Source organism: Elephas maximus, chromosome 3 (genome assembly GCF_024166365.1).
Source record: "Elephas maximus indicus isolate mEleMax1 chromosome 3, mEleMax1 primary haplotype, whole genome shotgun sequence".
In the NCBI taxonomy this organism is placed as follows: Eukaryota; Metazoa; Chordata; class Mammalia; order Proboscidea; family Elephantidae; genus Elephas; species Elephas maximus.
Window position 1 is genome coordinate 92425152 of NC_064821.1, and position 12005 is coordinate 92437156.

A 12005-nucleotide genomic window follows, 5' to 3' on the forward strand; every position below is an offset into this window, starting at 1 on the left:
CTTAGTTCTGGACATATATCAAGTTTCAGTCATTTATCTTCTCCAGAAGGAATTACTATGATTCAAAATCAATCAGGAGACTCTGGGTACATGCAAAGGACTAGATGGAAGCCAATATTTAATATAACACTGGTGAAACCTTCCCAGAAAAGTCTGGCTTACTCAAGTTAATTGAATCTCGTGTGAAAGCAAATTGGTTTTAACAGCAACTGCCATTTATTGAGCACCTTCTAGGTGGCAGAGCCAGGATTAAAATCCAGATCTGTTTAATGCCAAAGCTCGTGCTCCAATATGCAATATTACTTTCTAATCAAAATAGCTCTGAAATTCACTAAAAGACTTTTTATTACGTCTGTGCTCATTTTGACTACATGCAGGTTCAGTCACCATATTGATAAGGATTGTCAGACTTCAACACCCCATCACTGTATCAGTGACGCTAAGTGAATAAAGGTAGGTAGGGATGTTAAGTCAGGCCTATATCCCTCATGGGATTCAGTAGGTGTCCATCTCTATTTCCCTATCAATTAGCTATGAATAAACTGTGGAAATAAACAGCAGGACGGTAGTGCCATGGGAGGCAGATTAATATTTATTGAACACTTTATGTGTTAGGCTTTGTACTAAACACTTTACATACATTTAATGCTTGCCACAATCTTCTGAAGTAATTATTATTACCATTTTATAGAAGTAATTGAGGCTCAGAGAAGGAAGCGTACAGCTTCTAAGTGTCGAAGGGAGGATTTGAAACTAGTTCATTTTGCCTGCCAAATCTAAGCTTGTCCCTTATACTATACTTCTCCCAAGGAAATATGTGAGTGCTAGTAAGGAAAGAGAGAAATGAGTGGTTCATTAGAGAAGGCAGATTCTAGATAAAGGTAGGGAACTATAAGGGGCCAGAGAGGACAAAATTCCTGAGAAGCTACACTTGTCATTGGAATTAACAGGTGTGATCATGCATCAAGTGATCAAGTCAAAACAGGAAGGAGTATTCATACTCAAACACTGATTATTTGAAAAATGTTTTCACTCTTCGCTGTTCCCATGTAGCAAGACTTCAACCCTATACAAATCCAAGTTCTCAGTAATAGAAAGCCTCTCTCCCCTCAATAATCCCAATCCCCTTTAATAAGAATTGTTTGGGAAACTTTCCTAGGTTAAAGACAAATCAGTGAGGGATGTACTTCTGGTAATGAGGCAGGTGCAGCAACTTCAACTTTGGAAGATCAGTAGGAAAGACCTGAAAACAAATGATAGGTAAAAGGACTAACCAGAAACAAGGTAACATAAAAGAAAAAAAGTATTATCTAGACAGAAGCTGAGAAGAGAAGCAAGGAGGAGACAATCATGTCTGTGCACGGGAAACTGGAGAAACTCTATGAATCAAGAAGAAGGGTGAGTCACAGAGAAGATAATTAGACCTTATAATGAATTTTTCCTTCTGAACCTTGGGCCCAGCTAGCTTGAATCCCATCAATTAGAACACTGATCTAGAGGTCCAGAGTAGAGCACTATGCTCTAATATTTAGGGAACCATCAAGCATGTTGGGAGACCCTGTTACTGGAAGTAATCAACCCATAAACCCAGTAATAGCCTCTTTCTTTATTCTCTGTTTCCACCAGCAAATGAATAGAGAGTTTGTAAATATATGAAGATTATTTTATTTGAGCAGATATGACTCAACATCACTCTGGAAAAGAGAAAGATGTTGATAATTATTTTTGACAAAGTGAAGATGACACTAGCAAGGATGATATAAAAAACCAAAACCAAACCCAGCGCCATCGAGTCGATTCCGACTCATAGCAACCCTATAGGACAGAGTAGAACTGTCCATAGAGTTTCCAAGGAGCACCTGGCGGATTCGAACTGCCGACCCTTTGGTTAGCAGCCTTGGCACTTAACCACTACGCCACCAGGGTTTCCAGAGGATGACACATGGGACCAGAAATTCTCTTTGGAAAGGCAGCTGTTGTGTAACCCATGTATTTTTTGTAATTTTTTTTTCTTTATTCGTTCCTTTAACACATTTACTATGAGTAACACATTGCCTATTGTGTGCTAAGGACTGTCAGGCTCTAGGTTACAATGTGTGGAAAACAAACATGGTCCTTGTGGAGCACACAGTCTAGCAGGAAGAGACAGATAATCATATAATAACACAAATATGAATGACAATGTGTCTTTTAAGAAAAAGTGCAGGATGATTTGAGAGCATATAACAGAGGGACATAATTTGGAATGTGGGGCCAAGATTCTCTCAGAAAGTGTCATTTTCACTGAGTTCTGAAAGATGAGTGGGAACAATACACAGGAAGTATATTGTGGGCGAGGCGATGAGAGGGCTTTTTCAGGTATAAGGAGCAGTATGCATCAAAGCCCTGGGTCAAAGATGGAGCATTCCAGAGGCAGCATGGGGCATTCAAGGACAAAAGAGGGCCAGGGTGACTGGAGCACAAAGAGAAGGGGGAGAACCAAGTGAGAGGAAACTGAAATGTGGGCAGAGGCCCCATCTTACAGGACCCTGCAGACAGACAAGTATGCTTCCCAAATCTTTGTCACTGGGTTCTATCCTCATCATTTCTGACATAGCTTTGTATCATTTTTATAAATACTTAAAAAAAAAATTAACCCCACTACTTTTACTTAAATAAATTGTTCCCTTTTATAAGTAAATAAAGTTTATTTTCAAAATGCTAGTCAGTCACAACTGTTTTTTAGGGATCCAAGAAAAAGGGTTTGTATATATGCTGACACTGCAGTTTTAAAGGAGCAAGGCAGCAAGGATCAGACAAGGGGGCTCTGAAGGTGAAGATGAGACTTTGGGAGACAGAGTCACCAGTCCAGCCCTTCTCGCCTTCCTCCAGAGCATACTCAGTTCTAACCTCAGTTCCTACAGGACAGTCCGGGGTGTATTTTAATGAACGAAGTGCATTCTCTCATAACCTTCATCCAAATCTTAACAAAATAAAATCCACGGTAGCCCATTTGAAATCCAAGTTTAAACTCCCAGTGTAAAGAAACACAATACACATGAGCTATGCCTTTTGACTCTGTGGGTCTATTCTGGCTTCATCATTAACGTGGTGAATATACTTGCTTTGAGATTTTTAGTACAATCCTAATATACTTTAATTGTCATTTTTGTGGTATGAATCGTCTTATTAAAATATAATTTTTAAGGAGTTAAATTTATTTACTTAATTAGAAGTCTATTCTCCCCTCCATGTGCACATTCTCAGAAGTCAACTCACATCTGTGAATTGTGGAGAATAAACGCTTTAGCATAATAACATCTAATTACAGGATTGCATTAGTGCACTCAGAACCAGTAATCACATAAGATTTTATCTACCACCAACCAATCCTGAGCTGATCTCTCAACACTAGATGCCTCATAAAGCACGAATATCAGGAAAAACCACGGTTGCCTCTGCTCCACATTGGAGATCAAATATTTCAGGGAATATTACTATTTTGATTACTGATAAAGTACAAAAGTTTTCAGAAGTAACAATAATTATAACGGTAAGAACCATGACAACAATGCACAGTGTTAGAGGCTTCAATAGTTTTCAAATGGTTTTCCTAAAAACATTTTCATTTGATCCTCTCAATGATAAAAGCAAGCCAGGAATTATTAGTCCTAGTTTATGGGCAAAGAAATTAAGGATTTCTGGTCTTTCCCATGAGAAAAGCTATAAGACCTTGGGAAACTACTGAAACTGCCTCAGCCTTGGTTTCTTTATCTGTCAAATGGCCTAGGTTATAGGATATGGGTACAGAAGGAAAGAACAAGACACCAAGATTTCACTAGAGCAAAAAACTAGCATGAGCAAAACTAGGGCCTGGGCCACCCACAGAGACTTACATGGAGTGTATACCACTCTGTACACCAACAAAGAGGCTGCCAGGCCCAGATTCAAAAGACTGAAAAGGTCTATCCTATTAACCTTAAACTTAACCCATCAAGTTGATTCCAACTCATAATGACCCTATAGGACAGAGCAGAACTGCCCCATAGAGTTTCCAAGGAGCAGCTGGTAGATTAGAACTGCCTACCGTTTGGTTAGCAGTCATAGCTCTGAACCACTGTGCCACCAGGGCTCCTCCATCCTATTGAGACCCCTAAAAATGCATCAAGAAGAAGGCGGCGTGGTAGACAACAACACAGTCATTAAGATCAAATCAAAGCCAATCCAAAGAGATTTCCAGCTCTGCTATATAGAAGCCATTTGATAACAGACCTTTTAAACCCTCTTTTTCCTTATTTAGAAATGAGGATAATAATGTATCTCTGTCAAGGACATGAAGAGGAAAAAAATGAGTTAGCGTATGTGTGATATCTATTACAAAGGTTGGCGACATTTTTCTGTAAGGAACCAGAAAGAAAATATTTTATGCTTTGTTGTCCAAAAGGCAAAATCAAGGCTATTATGTAAGTATTTATTTAACAAGAGAGAAACAAATTTACACAAAATTTTTAATGGCAAAATTCAAAATATAATAAATTGAGCTTTCTAAAATAATTTTTTAATAATACATAACTACTAACGAGAAGAATGGAATTATTTTATGGGGAATAGTATTTCTTTAAAAAAAATTCTTTTTTTTTTTTAGTATTTCACTTAATTGTGTTTCAAAGTCAGTGTTCCTTATCATCAGATCTATTGCAACTGTTCATCTGTAAAAACCATTTTTACTCATGGGCCATACAAAAACAGATGAGCTGGATTTGACCCAGGGACCATAGCTTGGTCAGCCTCGGCTCTATTAGACTGATGGCCCCCAATGAACCACAGCTCCTCATATTCATGCCCTTGTGCAGACCTCCTCTCTTGAATCTAGGCTGGCTCTGTGACCAGTTTTAATTAACAGAATGCAGCATAAGTAATGCTGTGGCAGCTCCGGGCCTAAGTTTTAAGAAGACCTGGCAGCTTCACTTTGGTACCTGTAGGTACTTTAAGCTACCATGTAAAAAGTCTAGCTAACCTGCTAGGCAGATCATGTGGAAAGGCCACATTAAGAGGCAAAGACTGTGAGACAACAGGGAGAGAGAGAAAGGCCCAGTGATATCAGCATCCCAACTGAATCTATTTCTCACCTATCAGCCAGGACCAACTATTACCCACATGAGTAAACCATCGTGAAATGTTTCTGTCCCAGCTGCATCTGAGTGTTAACCACAGCCAGCCATGTGAGGGATCACAAGTGAAAGAAGAAGAAGAGCTGCCCAGTTAAACCCCATCAACCCACACAATTGTGAGAGTTAGTAAGTCATTGTTGTTTTAACCCATTGAATTTTGAGGTAATTTGTTACACAGCACTAGGCTACTCAATCAGTATGTAAAGTGCCCAACAAATAGTATGGTTCCTTTCTGCACATACCTGTTTCCACTTGTTCATCACCATTACTCAAGCTCCAAGGAAATCACTTCACTACCTAACATGGGCAGTGCCTTAGATCCAGCTAAAGGCAGAGACAATTGTTGTTGTTGTGTGCCATTGACTCAATTCTGAGTAATAGCAGCCCCACAAGACAGAGTAGAACTGCCCCATAGGGTTTCCTAAGCTGTAGTCTTTATGGAAGCAGATCTCCAGGTCATTTTCCTATGGAGACACTGGGTGGATCTGAACTGCCAACTTTTCAGCTAGCAGCCAAACTCTTAACAGTTTTCACCACCTTAGTAATTAGTATTCCTCAAATATCCATGTACTCCCCTACATTTGCCAGCCTCCTTGTAGTTTGGCTGGGGTCATGAGATTACTTTTGGCAAATGGATTTTGAGCAAAAATTATGTGTCATGTTAAGCTGAAGTAGTTAAGAATCAGTGTGCCTCTTCTACCACAGCACACATGTAAGCCACATGTTGAAATGATGGCATCACAAGAAGGAGGGACCCAAGTCTGCAGATGGGGCAGAGCCCCTGCTAACTTATATCATACCAACATCCTTTTGGCTTTTGTACCTAGATCCTTCTGTTTTGCTATACTATTTGAGCTATCCATCAGGCTTCAATCTAGACTTCCTTGAGAAGCTGCTGATTTTTTCCAACATATTAATAAAAGTTAAAGTACTTATCAAAAAATTCACTTGTCATAAATGTATAGAGCGTTACATTTTTCACAAAATGAACACACTTATGTAATCGGCATACAGATCAAGCAACAGAATATTACTGTTACTTAAATAGCTCCCCCAAGTATAACCACAACGCTGACCTCTTATGCAAGAGATTAGTTTTGACTTTGCTGGCAATTTATATAAATGGTATTATACAGCATGTACTCTTCTGTATCTGGCTTCTTTCACTCAATATTATATTTGTGAGAGTCATCCACATCACTGGATGTAACTAAAGTTGTTCATTCTCATTGCTGCAGAGTATACCATTGTGTGAATATACTATAATTTACTCATTCAACTATTGATGAACATGTGGGTAATTTCCAGTTTTGGTCAATTACACATGTGCTACCACGTAGGCCTTTTTGTGAACATATTTAGGTATTTCTGTGGACATAAAACTAGAAGTGGATTTGCTAGATTGTATGGCTTTTATATGTTTCGTTTTAGTGGGTATGGCTACTTAAGTAGTTCTACCATTTCACACTCCTGTTAGAGTGTATAGGAATTCTATTGCTCCACAATCTCACAAACTCTTAGTATTGTCAGGCTTGGTATTGTTTTGTTTTTTCCCAGTTTGGTGAATGTGTGAAGCTATTATCTTTTAGAACTGAATTTAATTCTTCTCCAATTACTAAAACTCGAAGGAAATTTTCTCTAAAGCTGAAGTTGGAAGCTGAAGAAAATTCAATGGAGAACATGGGTACTTCTGGGAGGAAAAAAATGATTATAATTTTTTTAAAGTTCTTGTCATTTTATTTTATTAATTCTTTAAAATAATCTTTTATTATTAGATAAACATTTAAGAACTTGGTCAATTCCCACAACTAATAATGACCTTCTACCACTAGTCTGTCAGTTAGTCGTAATGTGGTCTCTTGCATGTTACTGTGATGCTGGAAGCTATGCCACTGGTATTTCAAATAACAGCATGGTTACCCATGGTGGACAGGTTTCAGTGAAGCTTCCAGATTAAGACTAGGAAGAAGGACCTGGCAATTTACTTCTAAAACTATTGACCAGTGAAAACCTTATGAATTAGCAGCAGAGCATTTTCTGATATAATGTTGGAAGATGATCCCCTCAGCTTGGAAGGCACTCAAAATACAAATGGGGAAGAGCTGCCTCCTCAAAGTGGAGTCAGCTTTCATGATGTGGATGGAATAAAGCTCTTGGGACCTTCCTTTGCTGATGTGGCACAGTTCAACAAGAGAAGAAAGAGCTAAAAACATCCATTAAAAATACCATTATTATATATAACATTAATAATAACAAAGTATGAATATAGGAAAATTGGAAGTCATCAAAAATGAAATGGAAAGCATAAAGATGGATATCCTAGCCATTAGTAAGCTGAAATGGACTGGTATTGGCCATTTGGAATCAGACATTCTTATGGTCTACTATGCCAGTAAGGACAAATAGAGGAGGAATGGCATCACATTCATCATTAAAAAGAACATTTGAAGATCTACCCTGAAGTACAATGCTGTCAGTGATTGGACAATATCCACACACCTACGAGGAAGACTAGTTAATATGACTATTATTCAAATTTATGCACCAACCACTACGGCCAAAGATGAAGAAATTGAGGATTTTTACCAACTTATGCAGTCTGAAACTGATCAAACATGCAATCAAGATGCACTGATCATTGCTGGTGAGTGGAATGCAAAAGTTGGAAACAAATAAGGATCAATAGTGGGCCTTAGTGATAACAACAACCTGGGAGATTACATGATAGAATTTTGCAAGATCAACAACTTATTCATTGCAAATACCTTTTTTCAACAACATAAACGGTGACTATGCACATGGATCTTGCCAGATGGAATACATGGAATCAAATTGAGTACATCTGTGGAAAGAGACAATGCAGAAGCTCAATACCATCAGTCAGAACAAGGCCAAGAGCTAACTGCAGAACTGACCATCAATTGTTCATATGCAAGTTTAAGTTGAAGCTGAAGAAAATTTTAAAAAGTCCATGAGAGCAAAAATTCAACTTTGAGTATATTTCACCTGAATTTAGAGACCATCTCAAGAATAGATTTGACACACTGAACACTAATGACTGAAGGCCAGACAAGTTGTGGAATGACATCAAGGACATAATATATAAAGAAAGTAAAAGGTCATTAAAAAGGTAAGAAAGAAAAAAACCACACTGGATATCAGAAGAAACTCTGAAAATTGCTTTTTAACGTAGAGTACTTTACCTAAAGCAAATGAAAAAAATGATGAAGTAAAAGGGCCGATCAGAACATTTCAAAGGGCAGCTCATGAAGACAAAGTAAAAGTATTACAATGAAATGTGTGAAGACCTGAAGTTAGAAAACCAAAAGAACAGGACACACTTGGCATTTCTCAAGCTGAAAGAACTGAAGAAAAAAATTAAATCCTCAAGTTGCAATACTGAAGGATTCTATGGGGAAAATATTGACCAATACAGGAAGCATCAAAAGAAGATGGAAGGAATACACAGCATCGCTGTACCAGAAAGAACTGGATGACATTCATCCATTTTAGCAAATAGCAAATGATCAAGAACTGATGGTATTCAAGGGAGAAGTCCAAGCTGCACTGAAGGCATTGGTGCAAAATAATGATCCAAGAATGGATGGAATACCAAGTAAGATGTTTCAACGAACATATGCAGCACTGGAGGTGTGTCTATGCCAAGAAATTTAGATGACAGCTGCCTGACCAACCAACTGGAAGAGATCCATATTTGTGCCCATACCAAAGAAAGGTGATCCAACAGCATGCAGAAACTGTTGAATAATATCACTAATATCACACGCAAGTAAAATTTTGGTGAAGATCATTCAAAAGTGATTGCAGCAGTATATCAACAGGGAACGGCCAAAAATTCAAGCTGGACCCAGAAGAGGATGTGGAAAGAGGGATATCATTGCTGATGGCAGATGGATCTTGGCTGAAAGCAGAGAATACCAGAAAGATATTAACCTGTGTGTTATTGACTATGCAAAGACATTCAAATGTGTGGATTATAACAAATTATGGATAATATTACAAAGAAATGGAATTCCAGAACATTTAATTGTGCTCATGAGGAACCTGCACACAGACCAAGAGGCAGTCTTTCAAACAGAACAAGGGGATACTGCATGGTTTAAAGTCAGGAAAGGTGTGCATCAGGGTTGTATCCTTTCACCATATACCTATTCAATCTGTATGCTGAGCAAATAATCCAAGAAACTGAACTATGTGAAGAAGAACGTGGCATCAGGATTGGAGGAAGACTCATAAACAACCTGCAATATGCACATGACACAACCTTGCTTGCTGAAAGGGAAGAGGGCGTAAAGCACTTACTGATGAAGATTAAAGACTATAACCTTGGATATGAATTACACCTCGACATAAAGAAATCAAAAATTCTCTCAACTGAACCAATAAGCAGCATCATAATAAACAGAGAAAAGATTGAAGTTGTCAAGGATTTCTTTTTACTTGGATCCACAATTAACATCCATGGAAACAGCAGCCAGGAGATCAGATGTATTGCGTTGGGCAAATCTGCTGCAAAAGACCTCTTTAAAGTGTTAAAAAAAAAAAAAAGATGCCACTTTGAGGACTAACGTGCGCCTGACCCAAGACTTGGTGTTTTCAATAGCCTCATATGCATGTAAAAGTTGGAAAATGAGTAAGGAAGACCAAAGAAGAATGATGCTTTTCAATTATGGTGTTGATGAAGAATACTGAGTATACTACGGACTGACAAAAGAACAAACAAGTCTAGCTTGGGAGAATTACAGCCAGAATGCTCCTCAGAAGCAAGGATGGTGAGACTTAATCTCACGTACTTTGGATACGTGATCAGGAGGGGCCAGTCCCTAGAAACACCATGCTTGGTAAAAGTAGACTGTCAGCGAAAAAGAAGAAGACCCTCAATGAGGTGGATTGACACAGTGGCTGCAACGATGGGCTCAAACCTAGTAGCAACTGTGAGAATGGCGTAGGACCATACATTGTTTCTTCTTCTGTACAAAGGGGGTCATTATGAGTTGGAACCCAATTGACGGCACCTAACATCGCAACGACAATGACCTTAAGGATAGATACGAAATAGACTACAAGAATTCAAAATGGTATTACTTTATCTGTTCATGACACCATCCCATGAACTAAGTAAGAGACATGGGTTTCATAATGGCTCTGCCACTAAATAACAGTTGATCTTAGGCAAGTCATTTCTTTTCTTGGCTTTGATTTAGTAGTCTGTCAAATGGGGATGATAAAATTCTTTGCAACCTCACATGGTTGTTTATTCAATCAACAAATATTTTCTGAGTATACATTAAATACACATCTTGGGGACACAACAGTAAGCAAAAAAGCATACAAAGCCTCCTTCCTTACAAGTGCATAGTCTAGTGTGGGGGTAAAACATTAATGAAAGCCACGCACAAATGAATATATAACATAAAATTAAGTTGTGAGATCAGAATCTCAGAACAGAACTTCAGAGTTAAGAGTGATCTTTGAGATCATCTAATACAATCCTCCAATCTCCTCTTCAAAGATACTCAAAATATGAAAGAATGCTTTTTGAAAAGTTAAAGTTCAAGATAAATGAGAAGCGACATCATTAGTGGTATGTAATTATGAAATGTAACCAAATGTACTTTGCTTTAACATTTACAATTAGAAACTAAACACAGCTTGGGTCCAGCACCTTTAACCTTAAACATGGCTCTTAGTAGAAAAATTAATAGTGCTATCTCATTAACCAAACTGAGGTACACTGATTGCAAATATGACAAACTAAGGGCCCACGTGGAGGGCCAGAAGTTCAGAAGAGAAATATTTTGTATTGGTCCACAATAGGAGAGGCATCCAGGTATCCTAGAAAATTACTATCTTTGAGCTGGCTTGGAATCCAGACCTGGTTCTGTTTCTTAACTGTGTGACCTTGAGCAAGTCTTTTTTCTTTCTGAGTCTGAGGTCCTTCATCTGTAAAATGAAAGATTTGACCAGATAATGGTTTTGGCTCTGACTTTCAAAGACTCCACCAAAGCTAGGGTATGAGATGGTTTCTCTTTTCATTTAACACGCAGCACTCGTGCTGATGAAGCAGAAAGTCAGACAAACATGGGTTAAAATCAGCAACTAACTACGTGACGGACAAGTCATAATTTTCTTTCCTTTCTGCTTGGTCTGGGCATTACGGCACCGATGACAGGTAAATTCAAACTTCTGATGACATGATTCATTTAAGCCAGCAGTTACCATGTGCCCAAGCCCAATTCTTCTGGTAAGACACAAGGATGACACAGAGAGGAAAGATATGATCTCTGTTCAAAGTACATACAACAGTAGGAAGCACGGGCCAGATATACAATCTTAACACAAAGCCAAATATGATATGTGCCTTGAACATGGTATACCAAATGCACTGGGTTTTAAATGGGATACGGATTCAGGATAAGGCAGTGTGTGTGTGTGTGTGTGTGTGTGTGTGTGTGTGTGTGTGTGTGTGTGTGTGTGTGTGTGTGTGTGTGTGTGTGTGTGTGTGTGTGTGTAGTGGGCAGTATATCAAAGAAGGATTCCCAGGGAAGCTGCATGAGAAAGATGCCTTGAATGACGGCTTAGTTTTTTTAATTTTTATTGTGCTTTAAGTGAAAGTTTACAAATCAAAGTTGGACTCTCATACAAAAATTTATAAACACCTTGCTATATACTCCTAATTGCTCTCCCCCTAATGAGACAGCACACTCCTCTATTTCTTTTTGAGTCCATTCGGCCAACTTCTGGCCCTCTCTACCCTCTCATCTCCCCTTCAGATAGGAGATGCCCACATAGTCTCATGTGTCTACTTGATCCAAGAAGCTTATTCTTCACCAA